The sequence below is a fragment of the Danio rerio genome, chromosome 4 (assembly GCF_052040795.2).
Source record: "Danio rerio strain M-AB ecotype USA chromosome 4, GRCz13ab, whole genome shotgun sequence".
In the NCBI taxonomy this organism is placed as follows: Eukaryota; Metazoa; Chordata; class Actinopteri; order Cypriniformes; family Danionidae; genus Danio; species Danio rerio.
Genome location: NC_141024.2, coordinates 49,520,809 through 49,538,224, shown reverse-complemented (window position 1 = coordinate 49,538,224; position 17,416 = coordinate 49,520,809). Strand labels below are relative to the sequence as shown.

At 43.1% G+C, this 17,416-nt stretch overlaps 1 protein-coding gene and 15 non-coding genes across 16 annotated transcripts in view; all 16 read left to right on the top strand.

Moving 5' to 3' along the window:
- The window catches only part of LOC137490965 (protein NLRC3), a 766,684-nt gene that overhangs the window by 504,655 nt on the left and 244,613 nt on the right, over positions 1 to 17,416 (top strand). The window lies entirely within an intron of this gene.
- Positions 8,535 to 8,607, top strand: trnak-uuu (transfer RNA lysine (anticodon UUU)). The gene has a single exon. It is a non-coding gene; the product is annotated as a tRNA-Lys (tRNA).
- trnas-aga (transfer RNA serine (anticodon AGA)) lies at positions 8,726 to 8,807 on the top strand. Its single transcript has one exon. It is a non-coding gene; the product is annotated as a tRNA-Ser (tRNA).
- trnah-gug (transfer RNA histidin (anticodon GUG)) lies at positions 8,985 to 9,056 on the top strand. The gene has a single exon. It is a non-coding gene; the product is annotated as a tRNA-His (tRNA).
- trnaf-aaa (transfer RNA phenylalanine (anticodon AAA)) lies at positions 9,757 to 9,838 on the top strand. Its single transcript has one exon. It is a non-coding gene; the product is annotated as a tRNA-Phe (tRNA).
- On the top strand, positions 10,016 to 10,087 carry trnah-gug (transfer RNA histidin (anticodon GUG)). Its single transcript has one exon. It is a non-coding gene; the product is annotated as a tRNA-His (tRNA).
- On the top strand, positions 10,788 to 10,869 carry trnas-aga (transfer RNA serine (anticodon AGA)). Its single transcript has one exon. It is a non-coding gene; the product is annotated as a tRNA-Ser (tRNA).
- trnah-gug (transfer RNA histidin (anticodon GUG)) lies at positions 11,047 to 11,118 on the top strand. The gene has a single exon. It is a non-coding gene; the product is annotated as a tRNA-His (tRNA).
- Positions 11,819 to 11,900, top strand: trnas-uga (transfer RNA serine (anticodon UGA)). The gene has a single exon. It is a non-coding gene; the product is annotated as a tRNA-Ser (tRNA).
- Positions 12,048 to 12,119, top strand: trnah-gug (transfer RNA histidin (anticodon GUG)). The gene has a single exon. It is a non-coding gene; the product is annotated as a tRNA-His (tRNA).
- Positions 12,629 to 12,701, top strand: trnak-uuu (transfer RNA lysine (anticodon UUU)). Its single transcript has one exon. It is a non-coding gene; the product is annotated as a tRNA-Lys (tRNA).
- On the top strand, positions 13,156 to 13,228 carry trnak-uuu (transfer RNA lysine (anticodon UUU)). The gene has a single exon. It is a non-coding gene; the product is annotated as a tRNA-Lys (tRNA).
- trnas-uga (transfer RNA serine (anticodon UGA)) lies at positions 13,347 to 13,428 on the top strand. Its single transcript has one exon. It is a non-coding gene; the product is annotated as a tRNA-Ser (tRNA).
- On the top strand, positions 14,634 to 14,705 carry trnah-gug (transfer RNA histidin (anticodon GUG)). The gene has a single exon. It is a non-coding gene; the product is annotated as a tRNA-His (tRNA).
- Positions 15,215 to 15,287, top strand: trnak-uuu (transfer RNA lysine (anticodon UUU)). Its single transcript has one exon. It is a non-coding gene; the product is annotated as a tRNA-Lys (tRNA).
- Positions 15,406 to 15,487, top strand: trnas-aga (transfer RNA serine (anticodon AGA)). Its single transcript has one exon. It is a non-coding gene; the product is annotated as a tRNA-Ser (tRNA).

Here is a 17,416-nt window from a genome sequence, read left to right as displayed (position 1 = left end):
TAGTTTGTTTGATACGAATAAAATACGAACTGAATAAATAAAGAGCACTGGTCGCTCACTTACCAAATCTGTAGAGACAGGACAATCCACAGCAACCAGATCTTTATTAAGAGAAGAAAACAAGCGAATCCAGATCTCAGCGTTTGCAGATGAGAACAGCTCTCAGGTAAACAAAGTTCCTCCTTAGACACGTAAGTTATTGTTGTCGCGCGTCGCGTACACTGTTAATCCACACGTGACGCCAGCTGCGCTCTCACAGAGAGAAAATGAAAACAAAACTTAACTGCAGCAAACTATAAAAGCAACACTTCATGCTTGTTTTTCCAATAAAACGTGGCGTCTCTGCCGTCTACACTCTGACAGTAATGAATGTTAATGAAGTGGCACAATAGAGCGCGCTGATTGGTTTGAACCAAGCCTTACTCATCCATTAATGCAGCACACTGTAAGACGTAACAAGACTCACTCTGGCACAGACGTCCAGTCTGCACGCTGGAATACAGGCTATTATGTCATGACCGTGACGCAGCTTCAAAAATTCGTTTCAAACCGGAAGTACGAATTTGCTTGAAATAACGCAAAAACAACCAATTTACACTTTTTAGTGAAATATAGGTGTCTTAATAGTGTTTTTAGCAGTGTGGGACACATATACAACTGTCAACAGCTCAAAAAATGTGTTTTGGTGTTTCGTGACCCTTTAAAGTTATACCAATTTTTTTCATTTACACCTCTGCATGTGGATTTGGCAAGCTTTTAAATTTGGGTAGGCAAAATCCAGGCGGAAAATCCCAAAATATTACTGATGGGCAGAAGGCAAGCCATTGTGTAAATCAGGTTGATGCTTGCTGTAATAGAAAGAGATGATGACTGTCCAGCTTGTTGCTTCACCCGGCAGATGAGATGCTCAGTGTAGACCCTAAGCCTTGTGATGGATGGCATCTCCCTCACAGTCGCATTTACTCTGGACACATTACTCTGTATGTTGTAGGATGTAGATGTATAAATTAGATAGAAATGCAATAGGTTTTGCATGTAAGTATTTGTGCTTAACACATTTGTTTTAGTTTGGTATTTGCCTCTTACATGACACTAGAATGTTTGGTGTGTGTGTGTATGCATGCATGTATACAGTATATACAGTATAATAAAACTTACTATAGTATGGTTAATGTAATATTATATAATATTAAATGTAATATTATTTAATATAAAATACAATTACAACTTGTTACTTCTTTCATCTGGGTTTTATTCTTGTACATAATTTTTTAACTGTACCTTTAGAACGTTATATTATCACCAAAAGCAGCATCAAAGCAGTCTCCTTTCAGTCACTCCACCTCTTCACAGAGATTGTCTGCCTAATATGGTGTATAAAATCAACTACCGTGGCTTCTGGAACTTAACAGTAATGATGTTCTAGATGCTGGACATCCACTGGCACATGGCCTCACCAGTTAAAGAGTAAATCGCCCTTCTTTGCAATGCTCTGATGCGTTTAGGTTTCTCTGCTATTAGATTTCGCTGTAGAATTAAATCAACGATATCAGATTTCGCTATGCGGAAGTAAACAGCCTGACTGATATTCTACCGGAAACACGTCAGCAGAGTTTGTGCATAGAGCCTATTTACTATAAGTTCTATGTTAAGCGGCTTTGACACAATTTTCATTGTAAAAGCACTAGATAAATAAAAATTAATTTAATGGAATCTGCTTAAATGTGTACAAGTTAATGGACCAAACAAAATATCTGATTTATTTTACATTTAATGTGCATCAAAACTAGTGTGTGTACCCAATGAGTGTCTTCTCACTTTTCAGCTTTCAATGAGAGTTTTTAAGACTCAATAAAAACTAATGATTTTTTTTTTAATTTCAGACCTAATTGAAGAGTATGAGGGGAGTAAAGAGGAGGAACATCATGTCAAAATTGAGGACCAAAGTCATTTACAGACTGATGGTACTTTAAAGAGGAGAGACAAGAATCGTTTCACCTGCACTCAGTGTGGAAAGAGTTTGGCAAGCAAAAGCAAACTTAAGATTCACATGAGGATCCACACTGGAGAGAAACCATTCACATGCACTCAGTGTGGTAAGAGTTTCATCCAATCATCAAACTTTAATAATCACATAAAGATCCACACTGGAGAGAAACCATACACTTGCACTCAGTGTGGGAAGAGTTTCATCCAATCATCAAACCTTAATAATCACATGAAGATCCACACTGGAGAGAAACCATTCACATGCCCTCAGTGTGGAAAGAGTTTTGGAATACAAAGCAGTCTTAAAATTCAGATGAGGATCCACACGGGAGAGAAACCATTCACATGTACTCAGTGTGGGAGGAGTTACCACCAATCATCAAACCTTAATAATCACATGAAAAGCCACACTGGAGAGAAACCATTCACATGCACTCAGTGTGGGAAGAGTTTTGGAATACAAAACACTCTTAAAATTCACATGAGGATCCACACTGGAGAGAAACCATTCACATGCACTCAGTGTGGGAGGAGTTTCAACCAATCATCATCCCTTAATCTACACATGATGATTCACACTGGGGAGAAACCATTCACATGCACTCAGTGTGGGAAGAGGTTTAGCCAATCATCAAACTTTAATAAACACATGAAGATCCACAGTGGAGAGAAACCATTTACATGCCACCAGTGTGGAAAGAGTTTTAGCATACCATCACACTTTAATCTACACATGAGGATCCACACTGGAGAGAAACCATTCACATGCACTCAGTGTGGGAAGAGTTTCAGCCATTCATCAAACCTCAATTCACACATGAGGATCCACACTGGAGAGAAACCATTTACATGCACTCAGTGTGGAAAGAGTTTCAGCCAATCATCATCCCTTAATTTACACATGAGGATCCACACTGGAGAGAAACCATTCACTTGCACTCAGTGTGGGAAGAGTTTCAGCCAATCAGCACACCTTAATAAACACGTGTTGAGCCACAATGGAGAAAAGCCATTAACTTGCACTTAAGCCATGGTCACACTTGATTTTTTTCCCCCATAGACTTCCATTCATACACATGCAAATGCGTCAGACCGGAAACACAAGTTCTCCTTCGGTTGGGGAACTTCAGTACTATACAGTGGATTTGATCTTGGAAAATCCACGTATGGGAGGATTCAATTCAGAAGCTGTTTGTCTGAAAGAGTATTGAATGGGCCAATGAAGCAAAGAATTGGCAGCGTAAGCTTGTGCAGGTGTGCCTCATTGCCAATTATCCCAGCATATAAGCACACCTGGAGCGAGTCACTTGCTGGCCCACTACGTTGTTGGTCTGCCCGCTGGTCAGCCTGCGTTTTGGGTATAGGTGTCTGCTATGCGTGATCCCCACTAGGCGATCCCAAATGCTTATCCCCCCCCCAAGATCAAATCCACTGTATAGCACTTCCGTTACCCTACTCGGGGAACAAAGGGTTACTTCTGTAACCTCAAACGTTCTTGCGTCAAGTTTCGTAGTTCACTGCCTTACAAAGTTTAATCTTGGTGAACTCTTACCTGCGAAATCGCATACTTGACTGTGTGAGACCAATCAAATATCAAAACATGACCTCTCTGGACAGAAATTTAAAACATGGACCAATCGCTCACTTTTTTAAATATATAATCATCTTTGTAGCGAAATTAGCTAAGTTTCTGAATATTAATGATCATGAATAACAAGTTATTATTAAATATTAATATTGCGGTTTAAACTACTGTCAATTTTACAAAACAGATATATAACATGATTCCGCCTGCTTGTTCGAGCAGACACTTAGATTATGAATATTAATTATCAATAACAAACTATTATTATTATTAGTATTGTTATAAATATTACCAGACCTCGCCTGCTCGTCCGAGTGGACTCTGTGATGATCTGTTTGTTTAGAAAGCAAATTATTACTACTCCTTGTGAAGTAGATTAATCATTTATGAGTTTGATGAACTTAATAACAGCTTGTAGCAAAGGAATCAATCGCTTTAGTGACTTTTTCTGTGAGGCAAACAATACAATCCATTTGATTATAATGGGATTTATTGACTAGTCTGACATGTAACGAACAAACGCACAAACATATCATCAAACATAGAACAAACGTAAACTGAATATAGATAGGCTATATAGGGATCTATAAAACCTATAACAAACAGAAAGAAACAGAAAAGCAAGGAAATAGAGAGTTTAGATAAAAGAATGGCAAATCTACCTCAGTTCCACACAACTATTCAGGACCATTAAGATTGCAAAGAAAACACCTTTTTGATAAGGGGCACAGCTTTTATGCATAACATAATTACCTTTAGAAAGATGGTTTTTCTCTCTTTTTGCGAGTATTCTCTCTGATGTGTTAGATGTCCTTTAGTGTCCTTTCTAGATGCACAGTTTGCGATGCAGGTCGGAGGATACGCGATCGCAACTTTAAACTGAGTTTTACTTTGCCAGGAAAAATAAGAAAACGTGGGCTCGGACGAGCCACGCGGCTAAAGAAAATGCGGTTTGCCCCCTCAAAAGGGGGCAGCCTCTAAGAGAGTTTTTCCAGATCATTCTGTGCAGAGTTGTGCACACGGCTGGTTTTTAAACTGTGGTGGCATGTCACACCCCTTTTTCTACTGACTGACCAATGGTGTTCTAGCAAAGTTTGAGAGGGAGATTTTTTTTGTCTCTGAACCGCTAATATGCAAAATAAGGGTCCGCACTAAAACATTCTAAGAGACATTAACTCGGAGCATTAAATAATTTAAGCCATATAGATTATGATCATGTGCTACGCATCATGTGTTGTAAAATGGCAGGAGAAACCTAATGGTATGAAACACTACAGTTTTAAGAAATCAACATGATTCCCACATTCTTAGCTGGTATAGTGTCTTAAAAAGGGCACGAGAGAGATATTTACATGTTAGAAAAGTCAGAAAAGAAATACAAAGTTTACAAACACATAAAATTTACTTTTGGGCTGATTCAGGATTTCTGAGTCCCTTTCAGCATCGGGAGCCTTGTGTGTGTGTTCCTATGTGTCTCGGGAGGAAGGGGGGCAGGAATGTCTTTTGAAGTTTTGGCAACCATCTCTGGCTTACCTCTAGATAAGTGGTGTCACACAGGCTCAGACTTTGTGGCACCAAGAGTCATAAACCCACACAGAGGAGACTTAGACCCTTTTATAAAATCGATACGTAATTTTATCTACTGACTGTTACATCTTGTTTAATCCCGCCCCTTTTCGCAGCACCAAACAACAGAATTTTGCATGCTCAAACTCTAGTGTGATCGCAGCTTCGGAGAAACTATTCATATGCACTCAGTGTGGGAAGAGTTTCAACAGATCAGCAAACTTTAATGAATACATGAAGATTCACACTGGTGTGAAAGAGTATATGTGCTTTAAGTGTGAGAAGACTATTATTACTGCTCCAAAAATTGAAACTGCACCAGACGATTCACACTGGAGTGTACAAGTGTTCACAATGTGACAAGAGGTTTAATCAGTTATCACATCTGAAAACAGAAGAGGATTCACACTGGAGAGAAACTCTACAGATCTGATCAGTGTCTGCAGAGTTTCACTCATTTGGCGCAGTTTAACAAACACATGGACAAAAAGTTGCACAGAAGACATGAATGCAGCAAAACATTTTCTCATGTGCACAGGATTTTACATGTCTGAATAATGTTTGAAAAGGCTGAGTGACGATATACTGTTTTCCAACACTCCTACACTGCAGTAGGTGGGGTTGTAAATGTGTTGCGCTCCTCACGTTTACCGTAAACACAATGCTGGCGGCTGAGAGAAGAACAGTTTTATAAACATCTGGCAAACAGCATCTCAGCGGCTTAAAATCTCATTGCAAGTGATTGTACAGGTGCGGATACATTTGTACTCCACTCTCCAGTGTATTCATGTAGCTAGTGTTGTTTTGGATGATGTTCTCTGTCTGACTTCCTGAATGAGAAACAAATCACTGGGAAGACACCGCACATCAAACAAGGTGGAGCTCCAGGACGGTTAGTTTGCATATACCAGGGCCTCAAGCTTAGAAAGCCAATTTAATTGTCCTGTGTTGCAGCTTTTATTAGTAAATTTTCTTTACTTTTAGGTTCAAGATTCTTTTTAGTTTACTACATTTACTTTTTTGAGTAGAATACAAACTTGATGAATATTTTATGATTTAGGCAGAGCAACAGGTATTAAGTGTTACAATATTAATACACTGATAATCCCAAAGTAAATCCCAGGTAAATCCTGATTGGATGCCTGCATTACTCATCAATGGGTAAATAAAAGTTGTTGTGCTAGCTACCCCAGGACGCTGTGGCTACTCAGGAGTCTTTATGTCAAGACCATCATGCCATTTCATTGACTCTTTAACTTTAAGGTATTGTTTTGCATTACTTATATCATGTAGGTAACGTGTTGTTGTGATTATATCCTAAGTTCTTTATCTTCATTATTATCCCTAGACATTTGTTGGTTGCTTTTATTAATTGTTCTATGAGTTATATTCTATAATAAATAATTTGCATTCAGGCTATTTTGTTGGCTCATCTCTCTTGTATGTTGCGACTCAAACAAGCGGCATGTACTTGATATACTGAAGTAAACAAGAAACTTTAGAAAGAAAGTAAAAAATTTGATTTGGTATGCGAAATGTATTTTTTTGCTGTATGGAACAGAACAAACACTCATTTGGGGGATGGTTGGTCTCTAGAACGACAAAGTCAGTTTAAGGGGGGGTGGGGGGGGTCTTTCTCTCGAACTAAGGGCCAGTAGAAATACATTCGGTCTTTGGAACGATCGCTGGCAAACGCTTGGATGCACTCACCGGGGGGTGTTGATTAAACCCAGGCCCAAACCCACTAAGCCATGCCCGAAGAGAGACCACCTTTCCTGGCTTACCTGTCGGGACGTCCAGCGCCTGGAGGTGCGTGCCCGAAGCCAACCTGCCGTCGTGATTTCCGCGAAGGCAAAGAAAAAGGGACTTTGTTTATTTTTGGCTTTTGCGGTTGAACAAACCAGGGGTCTAAGGGCAGGCTAGCAGCCCCCAGAGCCAAGCCCGGGCAAGGCTGGTGTGCGCTATGACCCTGGTGCAGGTGGGGATCCAGGGTCCAGAGGCATCAAACACTGCCCCAGGTAGGAGTGCCCGAGCCCGGGCAAGGCAGGTCCACACTATGACCCTGGTGCAGGCGGAGATCCAGGGTCCAGAGGCATTAAACGCTCCCCCAGGTAGGAGAGCCCGGGCGAGGCAGGTGTGCGATATGACCCTGGTGCAGGCGGGGATCCAGGGTCCAGAGGCATTAAACGCTCCCCCAGGTAGGAGAGCCCGGGCGAGGCAGGTGTGCGATATGACCCTGGTGCAGGCGGGGATTCAGGGTCCAGAGGCATAAACGCTGCCCCAGGTAGGAGTGCCCGAGCCCGGGCAAGGCAGGTGTGCGCTATGACCCTGGTGCAGGCAGGGATCCAGGGTCCAGAGGCATCAAACGCTGCCCCAGGTAGAAGTGCCCAAGCCTGGGCAAGGCAGGTGCGCGCTATGTAGGGTTGGGTACCAAAACTCGGTGCCATAGTATCTTTGGAACCGGTATGCACCGGATCAAATCAGCGTATGAATTTCTGTGCATAACTTCGGTGCTGCAACAAAACCGTAAAGCAGGTCGCGCACCGGAAGCGCCACTCGGCAGCGCACAGCGCCATGCATTTTATAATCAACAATCAACACAAGTCAACGGCTCAAAAACACACGCAATATAGCCCACAGTCAGCACAAACTTCTCAACTGGGTCTCTAATCCTTACCAGCACATGTAAGCTCTGTTAGAGTCATTTTGTCATTCCCAGTTCATAATAATCCAAAAGGCGAATCTAATCATGGCAGTTTGTTCATGATTCAGGTTGCTAAAACAATTTTGCTCCTGTGTTTTGCCGGGCTTCTCTTTTTTTCAGCGTTTCACTCTTGCTTCACTCTCGCGCTTGTCCTTTTTTTTTCTGAATGGATCAGATGACGGGGACACTTCAATAATCACACACACATTCGTTATATCAAATATAGACCGAAAAAGAAAGCGAATACCGCTCACACTTTTAGACGGGCTCGTAAAACAACAACAGGACACGGCAGATTTTTCTTCTTGGCTGTGTGTCTGTTCGTGGAGACGACGATAAGGTTTGTTTGAGGCCGGGTCATCCCATTATTATATGCATATAGTATTTTCATGTAATGTCTCGGCTTTGTATTTAAAAAAAAAACATGGCAGTTCCTTTGTTTATGTTCTGTGTAGCTCCACAAGCTCATGACGTATCTCTGTAACCAATCAGCGTTCAGCTGCACATGTAGCTCCACCTTTTGGTACCATTTCTCCCGTTTGGTACCCTTTCGAAAAGGTATTGAAAAAGTGGTACGGTACGGTTTGGTTCGGTACGCTTTTTGACAGCCATAAACGTATAAAAAAAAAAAATGGCCATAAAAGCGTACCACAACCCAAACCTTGTCTACTTGTAAATTACTGTTGTGGAGCCCGGATAGCTCAGTCGGTAGAGCATCAGACTTTTAATCTGAGGGTCCAGGGTTCAAGTCCCTGTTCGGGCGTGTGATGCTCATTTTGTGGAGCCACAGCTTTTGCCGTTGAGCTATCGCTTGATGAAATTTTCATCTGGATGCACAATATGTGTACTAGGCATAAAGAAATGGCAGCACAGGCAGTCTTGTAGTCGTGGCCGAGTGGTTAAGGCGATGGACTAGAAATCCATTGGGGTCTCCCCGTGCAGGTTCGAATCCTGCCGACTACGTCCTCCCCCTTTTTAAAATTGCAGCAGTCGTCAATTGTTTGCATTTCCATTGTTTCTTGGGAAAAGCGTTGTGCTGGTGGGAGGAGAAAAACAACAGAGTGTTCTCACTGTAGAGAAAGGGGCTTATCACAGGGAGGAACATACCACACATAAGTCACAACGGCTGTTTCATAGCTCGCCGTGATCGTATAGTGGTTAGTACTCTGCGTTGTGGCCGCAGCAACCCCGGTTCGAATCCGGGTCACGGCAGGTTTTTCAAGGTGACATTGGTGTCGCACTCTGTGTTGCCATCCGTTATCTCCAGCCTTCTTTTAGTGCAGGCTGTGCTAACGGCACGTCCTGAATGTTTATGTTTCCTGAAGTGTGGAAGACTAGGGATATGATATAAGAGAAATAGGATCTTTGATGCCAGCATGCTGTGTAGATAAGTACTGATCAAGTCACGCTTCTAAGGCATGGAAGGAATCTTTTCAATTGTTGAGTGTCCATTCATTGCCACAACAGCAGAAAGACATTCTGCAGTTATCATTGATCTATTTAATGTCTCCTACATGACATGAAGTCCAAACTATTGTGTTGTACTGATGTCTACACCTACAAAAACCATAAACCCAACCTCAAAGTAACCTGTCGTGTTTTAGCAACCTCCACACCAACCATAAGCTTAAAACCCCATCTCACGGTAAACTTTAGTGTACTGTAAAGGTCTGCGCCGACCACAACCCAAACCTTGCCTACTTGTAATTTACTGTTGTGGAGCCCGGATAGCTCAGTCGGTGGAGCATCAGACTTTTAATCTGAGGGTCCAGGGTTCAAGTCCCTGTTCTGGCGTGTGACGCTCATTTTGTGGAGCCACAGCTTTTGCCGTTGAGCTATCGCTTGATGAAATTTTCATCTGGATGCACAATATGTGTACTAGCCATAAAGAAATGGCAGTACAGGCCGTCTTGTAGTCGTGGCAGAGTGGTTAAGGCGATGGACTAAAAATCCATTGGGGTCTCCCCGCGCAGGTTCGAATCCTGCCGACTACGTCTTCCCTGTGTTTAAAATTGCAGCAGTCATCAATTGTTTGCATTTCCATTGTTTCTTTGGAAAAGCGTTGTGCTGGTAGGAGGGGAAAAACAACAGAGTGTTCTCACTGAAGAGAAAGGGGCTTATCACAGGGAGGAACATACCACACATAGGTCACAACGGCTGTTTTATGGCTCGCCGTGATCGTATAGTGGTTAGTACTCTGCGTTGTGGCCGCAGCAACCCCGGTTCGAATCCGGGTCACGGCAGGTTTTTCAAGGTGACATTGGTGTCGCACTCTGTGTTGCCATCCGTTATCTCCAGCCTTCTTTTAGTGCAGGCTGTGCTAACGGCACGTCCTGAATGTTTACGTTTCCTGAAGTGTGGAAGACTAGGGATATGATATAAGAGAAATAGGATCTTTGATGCCAGCATGCTGTGTAGATAAGTACTGATCAAGTCACGCTTCTAAGGCATGGAAGGAATCTTTTCAATTGTTGAGTGTCCATTCATTGCCACAACAGCAGAAAGACATTCTGCAGTTATCATTGATCTATTTAATGTCTCCTACATGACATGAAGTCCAAACTATTGTGTTGTACTGATGTCTACACCTACAAAAACCATAAACCCAACCTCAAAGTAACCTGTCGTGTTTTAGCAACCTTCACACCAACCCTAAGCTTAAAACCCCATCTCACGGTAAACTTTAGTGTACTGTAAAGTTCTGCGCCGACCACAGCCCAAACCTTGCCTACTTGTAATTTACTGTTGTGGAGCCCGGATAGCTCAGTCGGTGGAGCATCAGACTTTTAATCTGAGGGTCCAGGGTTCAAGTCCCTGTTCGGGCGTGTGACGCTCATTTTGTGGAGCCACAGCTTTTGCCGTTGAGCTATCGCTTGATGAAAGTTTCATCTGGATGCACAATATGTGTACTAGGCATAAAGAAATGGCAGTACAGGCCGTCTTGTAGTCGTGGCCGAGTGGTTAAGGCGATGGACTTGAAATCCATTGGGGTCTCCCCGCGCAGGTTCGAATCCTGCCGACTACGTCTTCCCTGTGTTTAAATATGCAGCAGTCATCAATTGTTTGCATTTCCATTGTTTCTTTGGAAAAGCGTTGTGCTGGTAGGAGGGGAAAAACAACAGAGTCTTCTCACTGAAGAGAAAGGGGCTTATCACAGGGAGGAACATACCACACAGAGGTCACAACGGCTGTTTCATAGCTCGCCGTGATCGTATAGTGGTTAGTACTCTGCGTTGTGGCCGCAGCAACCCCGGTTCGAATCCGGGTCACGGCAGGTTTTTCAAGGTGACATTGGTGTCGCACTCTGTGTTGCCATCCGTTATCTCCAGCCTTCTTTTAGTGCAGGCTGTGCTAACGGCACGTCCTGAATGTTTACGTTTCCTGAAGTGTGGAAGACTAGGGATATGATATAAGAGAAATAGGATCTTTGATGCCAGCATGCTGTGTAGATAAGTACTGATCAAGTCACGCTTCTAAGGCATGGAAGGAATCTTTTCAATTGTTGAGTGTCCATTCATTGCCACAACAGCAGAAAGACATTCTGCAGTTATCATTGATCTATTTAATGTCTCCTACATGACATGAAGTCCAAACTATTGTGTTGTACTGATGTCTACACCTACAAAAACCATAAACCCAACCTCAAAGTAACCTGTCGTGTTTTAGCAACATCCACACCAACCATAAGCTTAAAACCCCATCTCACGGTAAACTTTAGTGTACTGTAAAGGTCTGCGCCGACCACAACCCAAACCTTGCCTACTTGTAATTTACTGTTGTGGAGCCCGGATAGCTCAGTCGGTGGAGCATCAGACTTTTAATCTGAGGGTCCAGGGTTCAAGTCCCTGTTCGGGCGTGTGACGCTCATTTTGTGGAGCCACAGCTTTTGCCGTTGAGCTATCGCTTGATGAAAGTTTCATCTGGATGCACAATATGTGTACTAGGCATAAAGAAATGGCAGTACAGGCAGTCTTGTAGTCGTGGCCGAGTGGTTAAGGCGATGGACTTGAAATCCATTGGGGTCTCCCCGCGCAGGTTCGAATCCTGCCGACTACGTCTTCCCTGTGTTTAAAATTGCAGCAGTCATCAATTGTTTGCATTTCCATTGTTTCTTTGGAAAAGCGTTGTGCTGGTAGGAGGGGAAAAACAACAGAGTGTTCTCACTGAAGAGAAAGGGGCTTATCACAGGGAGGAACATAGCTCGCCGTGATCGTATAGTGGTTAGTACTCTGCGTTGTGGCCGCAGCAACCCCGGTTCGAATCCGGGTCACGGCAAGTTTTTCAAGGTGACATTGGTGTCGCACTCTGTGTTGCCATCCGTTATCTCCAGCCTTCTTTTAGTGCAGGCTGTGCTAATGGTACGTCCTGAATGTTTACGTTTCCTAAAGTGTGGAAGACTAGGGATATGATATAAGAGAAATAGGATCTTTGATGCCAGCATGCTGTGTAGATAAGTACTGATCAAGTCACGCTTCTAAGGCATGGAAGGAATCTTTTCAATTGTTGAGTGTCCATTCATTGCCACAACAGCAGAAAGACATTCTGCAGTTATCATTGATCTATTTAATGTCTCCTACATGACATGAAGTCCAAACTATTGTGTTGTACTGATGTCTACACCTACAAAAACCATAAACCCAACCTCAAAGTAACCTGTCGTGTTTTAGCAACATCCACACAAACCATAAGCTTAAAACCCCATCTCACGGTAAACTTTAGTGCACTGTAAAGGTCTGCGCCGACCACAACCCAAACCTTGACTACTTGTAAATTACTGTTGTGGAGCCCGGATAGCTCAGTCGGTAGAGCATCAGACTTTTAATCTGAGGGTCCAGGGTTCAAGTCCCTGTTCGGGCGTTTGAAGCTCATTTTGGCTGTGCTAACGGCACGTCCTGAATGTTTACGTTTCCTAAAGTGTGGAAGACTAGGGATATGATATAAGAGAAATAGGATCTTTGATGCCAGCATGCTGTGTAGATAAGTACTGATCAAGTCACGCTTCTAAGGCATGGAAGGAATCTTTTCAATTGTTGAGTGTCCATTCATTGCCACAACAGCAGAAAGACATTCTGCAGTTATCATTGATCTATTTAATGTCTCCTACATGACATGAAGTCCAAACTATTGTGTTGTACTGATGTCTACACCTACAAAAACCATAAACCCAACCTCAAAGTAACCTGTCGTGTTTTAGCAACCTCCACACCAACCATAAGCTTAAAACCCCATCTCACGGTAAACTTTAGTGTACTGTAAAGGTCTGCGCCGACCACAACCCAAACCTTGCCTACTTGTAAATTACTGTTGTGGAGCCTGGATAGCTCAGTCGGTAGAGCATCAGACTTTTAATCTGAGGGTCCAGGGTTCAAGTCCCTGTTCGGGCGTTTGAAGCTCATTTTGTGGAGCCACAGCTTTTGCTGTTGAGCTATCGCTTGATGAAAGTTTCATCTGGATGCACAATATGTGTACTAGGCATAAAGAAATGGCAGTACAGGCAGTCTTGTAGTCATGGCCGAGTGGTTAAGGCGATGGACTTGAAATCCATTGGGGTCTCCCCGAGCAGGTTCGAATCCTGCCGACTACGTCTTCCCCGTGTTTAAAATTGCAGCAGTCATCAATTGTTTGCATTTCCATTGTTTCTTGGGAAAAGCGTTGTGCTGGTAGAAGGAGAAAAACAACAGAGTGTTCTCACTGAAGAGAAAGGGGCTTATCACAGGGAGGAACATACCACACATAGGTCACAACGGCTGTTTCGTAGCTCGCCGTGATCGTTTAGTGGTTAGTACTCTGCGTTGTGGCCGCAGCAACCCCGTTTTGAATCCGGGTCACGGCAGGTTTTTCAAGGTGACATTGGTGTCGCACTCTGTGTTGCCATCCGTTATCTCCAGCCTTCTTTTAGTGCAGGCTGTGCTAACGGCACGTCCTGAATGTTTACGTTTCCTGAAGTGTGGAAGACTAGGGATATGATATAAGAGAAATAGGATCTTTGATGCCAGCATGCTGTGTAGATAAGTACTGATCAAGTCACGCTTCTAAGGCATGGAAGGAATCTTTTCAATTGTTGAGTGTCCATTCATTGCCACAACAGCAGAAAGACATTCTGCAGTTATCATTGATCTATTTAATGTCTCCTACATGACATGAAGTCCAAACTATTGTGTTGTACTGATGTCTACACCTACAAAAACCATAAACCCAACCTCAAAGTAACCTGTCGTGTTTTAGCAACATCCACACCAACCATAAGCTTAAAACCCCATCTCACTGTAAACTTTAGTGTACTGTAAAGGTCTGCGCCGACCACAACCCAAACCTTGCCTACTTGTAATTTACTGTTGTGGAGCCCGGATAGCTCAGTCGGTGGAGCATCAGACTTTTAATCTGAGGGTCCAGGGTTCAAGTCCCTGTTCGGCCGTGTGACGCTCATTTTGTGGAGCCACAGCTTTTGCCGTTGAGCTATCGCTTGAAAGTTTCATCTGGATGCACAATTTGTGTACTAGGCATAAAGAAATGGCAGTACAGGTAGTCTTGTAGTCGTGGCCGAGTGGTTAAGGCGATGGACTTCAAATCCATTGGGGTCTCCCCGCGCAGGTTTGAATCCTGCCGACTACGTCTTCCCTGTGTTTAAAATTGCGGCAGTCATCAATTGTTTGCATTTCCATTGTTTCTTTGGAAAAGCGTTGTGCTGGTAGGAGGGGAAAAACAACAGAGTGGTCTCACTGAAGAGAAAGGGGCTTATCACAGGGAGGAACATACCACACATAAGTCACAACGGCTGTTTCATAGCTCGCCGTGATCGTATAGTGGTTAGAACTCTGCGTTGTGGCCGCAGCAACCCTGGTTCGAATCCAGGTCACGGCAGGTTTTTCAAGGTGACATTGGTGTCGCACTCTGTGTTGCCATCCGTTATCTCCAGCCTTCTTTTAGTGCAGGCTGTGCTAATGGCACGTCCTGAATGTTTACGTTTCCTAAAGTGTGGAAGACTAGGGATATGATATAAGAGAAATAGGATCTTTGATGCCAGCATGCTGTGTAGATAAGTACTGATCAAGTCACGCTTCTAAGGCATGGAAGGAATCTTTTCAATTGTTGAGTGTCCATTCATTGCCACAACAGCGGAAAGACATTCTGCAGTTATCATTGATGTATTTAATGTCTCCTACATGACATGAAGTCCAAACTATTGTGTTGTACTGATGTCTACACCTACAAAAACCATAAACCCAACCTCAAAGTAACCTGTCGTGTTTTAGCAACCTCCACACCAACCATAAGCTTAAAACCCTATCTCACGGTAAACTTTAGTGTACTGTAAAGGTCTGCCCCGACCACAACCTAAACCTTGCCTACTTGTAAATTACTGTTGTAGAGCCCGGATAGCTCAGTCGGTAGAGCATCAGACTTTTAATCTGAGGGTCCAGGGTTCAAGTCCCTGTTCGGGCGTGTGACGCTCATTTTGTGGAGCCACAGCTTTTGCTGTTGAGCTATCGCTTGATGAAAGTTTCATCTGGATGCACAATATGTGTACTAGGCATAAAGAAATGGCAGTACAGGCAGTCTTGTAGTCGTGGCCGAGTGGTTAAGGCGATGGACTAGAAATCCATTGGGGTCTCCCCGCGCAGGTTCGAATCCTGCCGACTACGTCCTTTTTAAAATTGCAGCAGTCGTCAATTGTTTGCATTTTCATTGTTTCTTGGGAAAAGCGTTGTTCTGGTAGGAGGAGAAAAACAACAGAGTGTTCTCACTGAAGAGAAAGGGGCTTATCACAGGGAGGAACATACCACACATAGGTCACAACGGCTGTTTCATAGCTCGCCGTGATCGTATAGTGGTTAGAACTTTGCGTTGTGGCCGCAGCATCCCCGGGTTGAACGGGGTCATGTCGTGAATTCGACTTTTCATCAATGTGAAATTATCAGACCGGAGGTTTTGCATATCAGAAAATAGACTTTATTCTCCATAATAAAGCCGAGAAAGAGCAGAGCAGACCCCAGAGCATTCTGAAGTCTCTCCGGGACACCTTCTAAAGTATCTGTGTTCTCCATAATCTTTATACAGGTAATTATGACACACCCCTTTGTGTCTCTTTTTAAAGGGTCACGAAACACCAAAACACATTTTTTGAGCTGTTGACAGTCGTATATGTGTCTCACACTGCTAAAAACACTATTAGGACACCTATATTTCACTAAAAAGTGTAAATTGGTTGTTTTTGCGTTATTTCAAGCAAATTTGTACTTCCTGTTTGAAACGAATTTTTGAAGCTGCGTCACGGCCATGACATAATAGCGTGTATTCCAGTGTGCAGACTGGGCGTCTGTGCCAGAGTGAGTCTTATTACGTCTTACAGTGTGCTACATTAATGCATGAGTAAGGCTTGGTTCAAACCAATCAGCGCGCTCTATTGTGGAACTTCATTAATATTCATTAGTGTCACCGTGTTTACGCCACAAAGACGCCACGTTGTGTTGGCAAAACAAGCGTGAAGTGTTGCTTTTATAGTTTGCTGCCGTTAAGTTTCGTTTTCATTTTCTCTCTGTGAGAGCTCAGTCTCACGTGTGGATTAACAGTGTACGCGACGCTCGACAACAATAACTTACGTGTTCAAGGAGGATTATTGTTTACCTGAGAGCTGTTCTCATCTGCAAACGCTGAAATCTGAATTCGCTTGTAGTATTCTCTCCATATAGACGCGGCTCTAGTTGCTGGTGATTGTTCTGTCTCTACAGATTTGGTAAGTGAGCGACCAGTGCTCTTTGTTTATTCAGTTTGTTCGTATCGAATTAAGTTACTATTGCACTGAGTGCAGAAATGTTAGCACCGCATTTTGTGACCGGAATAACACAAGCGGCTTTCTGATGCTACCTGCCATGTGCATCTAAGTTTCCGGGAAATGCGGAGTTTTTTTTTTCTCTCATTCGTCGGCGGTATCAAACATTGCATGAAAAATACACGCTTGCAGCAGTTCCTTGAATCAAATATCTCGTTTGTCGCGAGAGGCATGAATGAATTCCCTGAATGAAAGAGCCAAACTGCAGTTAAAGTCCAACTTTTAATAATTTGGCAAATAATTCGACTACAGATGTCCATGTAAACACAGTCACATTGTCCGCTGTGGGTGTGTATTTTGACTCTGAAACTCGCGCGTGCACAAATAGACACTCCCACACCATCCCACTTTAGTTTCTCCGACACTCCCCCCTAAACAGAGCTGGACACGCCCACTTTTCTGACTTTTTCCAAAGTGGAGGTGTGAAAACACCCTGCTGAAACGAGGGGGTTTCATGGCCCTTTAACGCTTGACCACTTTTGAATAAGTTTTCTAGTCTAAGGGGTCCTGCTATTCTTGGCTCTCAGCCCACCAGCTCATGTCAACAGAGATGTTACAGGTCTATGTCAGCAAAGTATAGATACAACTTATGCAAAGGAACTAAGGGTTTACATACATTGTTATGATAGGATAATAACTTGATAATATGTTACTCATTCTAACTTCTGCCACATATAGCTTCATACAAGTATTTAACATATATAATCAGTGCTTTACATATTCAGTTATTCTACACAATCAG